Raw genomic sequence first — 5,638 nt, forward strand, 5'->3', positions numbered from 1 at the left:
CACTGTTTTTCATAGTGGCTGCGCCATTTACATTCTAACAGTGCACACAGGTTCCAACTTCTTCACATCCTCACACTTGTTATTTTTAGGTTTTTTGATAGTAGGCATCCTAATGCCTACCATCAAATCTATGAAGTGGTATCTCATTGTAGTGTTGATTTAAAATTTTTTTAATTAATTTTAGAGAGGGAGAAAGAAACATCAATTTGTTGTTTCACTTATGCATTCATTGGTTGATTCTTCTATGTGCCCTGACCAAGGAGTGAACTCACAACCTTGGAATATCAAGATGATGCTTTAATCAACTAAGCTACCCGGCCAGGGCTCTCATTGTAGTTTTTTTTTTGCATTTCCCTATTGATTAGTGATGTTGAACATCTTCCCATGTGCTTATTGGTTATCTGTGTATCTTCTTTAGAGATATCCTATTCAAATTCTTTGTCTACCTTAAAACTGAGTTTTTTCTGGTGTTAAGTTGTAGGATTTTTAAAATATATTCTGAACACTAACCCCTTATTGAATATATGATTTGCAAATATTTTCTCCCATTCCAAATGTCACCTTTATATACATACTATGTTCTTTGATGTAGTTTTTTTAAAAGTCCAAATTATTTTCTTTCCTGTTTTTGGTGTCATATCCAAATCAGTGCCAAATCTGATGTCACGTAGCTTTCCCCATTTTCTTCTAAGAGTTTTTATAAGTCTAGTTCCTATATTTAGGTCTTTGGTCCATTTTGAGTTAACTTTTGGATACAGTGAAGTTAACTTTTGGATACAGTATTCCAACTTCATTCTTTTGCATGTGGATGTAATTTTCCCAGTATGATTTGTTGAAGACTATCCTTACCCCATTAGTTTTGACACTCTTGTCAAAAATATTTGACTATATGTGAGGCTTTATTTCTGTTGTTTTTTTTTAAAGACTATTAACTAGAGCCTGACCAGGTGGTGGCACAGTGGATAGAGCATCAGACTGGAATGCAGAGGACCCCAGTTTGAGACCCCGAGGTTGCCAGCTTGAGCGCAGGCTCATCTGGTTTGAGCAAGGCTCACCAGCTTGAGCCCAAGGTCGCTGGCTCGAGCAAGGAGTTACTCAGTCTGCTCTAGCCCCCTGGTCAAGGCACATATGAGAAAGCAATCAATGAACAACTAAGGTGCCCACAATGAAGAATTGATGTTTCTCATCTCTCTCCCTTCCTGTTTGTCCCTATCTGTCCCTCTCTCTGACTCTCTGTCACAAAAAAAGACTATTAACTAGAAAAACAATAAAAAAAGAAACTATAACTCCAGATTTTATTCAGATTTCACCAAATTTTCTATGAATGTTTTTTCGTGTGTGTGTGTGTGTGTGAGAGAGAGAGAGAGAGTGAGAGAGAGACAGAGACAGAGACAGAGACAGAGAGGGACAGATAGGGACAGACAGGAAGGGAGAGAGATGAGAAGCAACAATTCTTCGTGTAGCACCTTATTCATTGATTGCTCTCTCATATGTGCTTTGACTGGAGGGCTACAGCAGACCAAGTGACCCCTTGGTCAAGCCAGTGATCTTGGGCTCAAGCTGGTGAGCCTTGCTCAAACCAGATGTGCCTGTGCTCAAGCTGGCAACCTCAGGGGTTTCCAACCCGGGTCCTCTGCATCCCAGTCGGACGCTCTATCCACTGTGCCACTGCCTGGTCAGGCCATGAATGTCCTTTTTCTAGTTCAGAATCCAGCCCAGGATACTTTACATTTAGTTGTCATGTCTCCTTAGCCTCCTCTGGTGGGTGAGTTTCTCAGTATTCTATTACTTTTCATGACTGTGCGTAGTTCTGAGTACTGGACACGTATTTTGTAGAATGTCCCTCAATATGGGTTTGTCTGATGTTTTCTCATGATTCAACTGGGTTATAGGTATTTGGAAAGACTATCACTGAGGTGAAGTGGCCCTTTAATTACATTATACCAGGAGGTATGTGATATCCACATCACAGCACTGATAACGTCCCCCATCACTTGGTTAAGCTGGTTTGTCAGATTTCTCCACTGTGAGATCATTTGTTTTTCCTTTTCATACTCCGTTCACTGGAATTGAGTCACTAAGTCCAGCCCACATGCAAGTAGGAAGGGACATGCTCCACCTTCTGGAGCATGGAGTCTACATGTTATCTGGAATTCTTTATGATTTCTTTTCTCTTCCATTACCTGTATTGGAAAACATTTTACCTCATATGTAGGCGTTCTAGAAATGTACTTAGTTTTGTTTTCAAAACTTTCCTGTCCATGAACATTATTTACAATATTTTGCTATTAAAGAGCAATGATGCTATCTTCTGGTACTCATGTGCAAAGTTCTGTAGGAAATATCCCTACGAGTGGAAAGGCTGGGTTGTAGATTGTGTTATATTCAAATGTACAAGACAGCACCAGACTGTTTCCAAGGTGTTGTATCAAATTGCTTTCTCACCAGCAATATATAGAAGTTCCTATTGTTCACATCCTCACCAACACTTGGTATATTCTTAGTCTACCTCATTTTTGCCAGTGTAGTAGATATGTATGAAGTGATATCTTATTATATGATCTTAATTTGGTTTTTCTAAATTATTCATGAGCATTTTTTCATATTTATTCTCCATTTGTATATTCTTTTCTAAAAAATACCTGTTAATATCTTGCCATTTTTCTAAAGATTTTTTTATTAATTTTAAATTTAAAACATTTTTTATTTTAGTGAGAGGAGAGGAGGCAGACTCCCACATGCTCCCCAACTAGGATCCAACCAGCAAGCCTATTAGGGGTGATGCTCTACTACTCTGGGGCCCTTGCTCCATTGCTCAGCAACAGAGCCACTTTTTTTTTTTTTTTTAATTTTTTTTTTTTTTTCTGAAGCTGGAAACGGGGAGAGACAGTCAGACAGACTCCCGCATGCGCCCGACCGGGATCCACCCGGCACGCCCACCAGGGGCGGACGCTCTGCCCACCAGGGGGCGATGCTCTGCCCCTCCGGGGCGTCGCTCTGCAGCGGCCAGAGCCACTCTAGCGCCTGGGGCAGAGGCCAAGGAGCCATCCCCAGCGCCCGGGCCATCTTTGCTCCAATGGAGCCTTGGCTGTGGGAGGGGAAGAGAGAGACAGAGAGGAAGGAGGGGAGGGGGGTGGAGAAGCAAATGGGCGCTTCTCCTATGTGCCCTGGCCGGGAATCGAACCCGGGTCCCCCGCATGCCAGGCCGACGCTCTACCGCTGAGCCAACCGGCCAGGGCCTGGAGCCACTTTTTTTAATGCCTGAAGTGAAGGCCATGGAGCAATCCTCAGCACCCGAGGCCAACTCGCTCAAATCAATCAAGCCATGGCTATGGGAAGAGAAGAGATGGGGGGAAGGAGGGACAGGAGAGGGGGAAGGGTAGAGGAGTAGATGGTCACCTCTTCTGTGTGCCCTGACAGGGAATTAAAACCAGGACATCCTATTGATTTTTAGAGAGATGAAGAGAAAAAGGGGGCGGGAGGGAGGAGTGGGAAGCATCAACGCACAGTAATTGCTTCCTGTATGTGCCTTGACCCGGCAAGCCCAGGGCTTCAAACCAGCGACTTCAACATTCCAGGTTGAGCTTTATCCAATGTGCCACCACAGGTCAGGCTCTTTTGCCATTTTTTACTGAATTATCTTTCTTCTTATTAAGAATTCTTTATATATCCCAGATTCTTTGGTATATACAATAGAGATCTCTGTAAGATATACACATATGTTCTTTACAAGATACATCTTTATCTTTGCCCCACTTGTGGCATAATTTTCTTTCCACTCTATATAAAGAACACATTCTTATATCAACATAGGCAAATTTATAGATTTTTTTAAAATTTATTCATTTTAGAGAGGAAAAGGAGAGACAGAGAGAGAGAGAAGGGGGGAGGAGCTGGAAGCATCAACTCCCATATGTGCCTTGACCAGGCAAGCCCAGAGTTTTGAACCGGCAACTTCAGCATTTCCAGGTTGATGCTTTATCCACTGCGCCACCACAGGTCAGGCCTATAGATCTTTTATAATAGCACTTTAAAAGTCTTAAAAAATCCTTCACCCTCTTTCCCCAATCTAAAGTCATAATGATGTTTTTTTTCCTAAAATTTAAAGAGATTTTTACCTTTTATATTTATCTATAATTGATTTTTTTTTTAACAGAGACAGAGAGAGAGTCAGAGAGAGGGATAGATAGGGACAGACAGACAGGAATGGAGAGAGATGAGAAGCATCAATCATCAGTTTTTCGTTGTGACACCTTAGTTGTTCATTGACTGCTTTCTCATGTGTCTTGACTATGGGCCTTCAGCAGACCAAGTAACCCCTTGCTCGAGCCAGCGAGACCTTGGGTCCAAGCTGGTGAGCTTTGCTCAAACCAGATGAGCCCGTGCTCAAGCTGGCGACCTCGGGATCTCGAACCTGGGTCCTCCGCATCCCAGACCGATGCTCTATCCACTGCACCACCGCCTGGTCAGGCTATAATTGATTTTTATGATATGTATGTAAATATAATGATTTTCAGTATTAAAAACTAATATTATATTGAAATTACCAATGAAATCATGGGGGAAATGATGCTGGAACTCTCAAATGCCCTTTTCAAGAGGTTAGCACTTACTCCATTGCCCAATCTGCCTCTGAACTAGAAGATTCTGATGGCCAGTAACTTTCATAGACCTAAGCAATACTCACATAAATGGCCATAATTTTGACTTTTGCTTTTTCAAAGCACTAGCATACATGTTTAGTGCAGTTTGGTTGTCAAAGAATTGAAAGAATTTTTAGTATGTTCATCAAAATTTAAAAAAACATTTTTTCCATTGGTTTGAGAGAGAGGAAGGAAGGGAGAAAGAGAAAGAGAGAGAAAGAAGCATCAACTCATTGTTCCACTTAGTTCCATTTAGTTGTTCACTCACTGATTGCTTCTCGTAGCTGGCCCTGAACAGGGGTCAAACACTCACGACCTCTGGCTCATTGAGTTGATGTTTTACCCACTAAGCCACCGAGCCAGGGCCTGTTGCAAAAATTTTAAATTTATTTGCACTTCATTTAAATCCTGACAAACAGAAGCATCTCCCAACAGTGAAATAAATAATTTACTCCAATTGACCAATTGGGGGTAAGGAGAAGATGGTATTTTTTTGGGGGGGGCAACTTTTTTTTTTTTATAGAGACAGAGAGAGAGTCAGAGTGAGGGATAGACAGGAACAGACAGGAATGGAGAGATGAGAAGCATCAATCATCAGTTTTTCATTGCGCATTGCGACACCTTAGTTGTTCATTGATTGCTTTCTCATATGTGCCTTGACCGTGGGCCTTCAGCAGACCGAGTAACCCCTTGCTTGAGCCAGCGACCTTGGGTCCAAGCTGGTGAATTTTTGCTCAAACCAGATGAGCCTGCGCTCAATCTAGCGACCTCGGGGTCTCGAACCTGGGTCTTCTGCATCCCAGTCCGACGCTCCATCCACTGCGCCACCGCCTGGTCAGGCAGAAGATGGTATTCTAAAGCAGGACCCTCTTTATGTTCCTAGCAGCCTCATGGTGACTAGAATGGTTAGAAGTTACAAATGAGAAATCAAAGGCAAAATTTGCCTTTAAGCCAAGAGAACCATCTTTTGTCTCAATAAAAAATAAGGCAAACAG

This window comes from Saccopteryx leptura, chromosome 3 (assembly GCF_036850995.1).
Source record: "Saccopteryx leptura isolate mSacLep1 chromosome 3, mSacLep1_pri_phased_curated, whole genome shotgun sequence".
In the NCBI taxonomy this organism is placed as follows: Eukaryota; Metazoa; Chordata; class Mammalia; order Chiroptera; family Emballonuridae; genus Saccopteryx; species Saccopteryx leptura.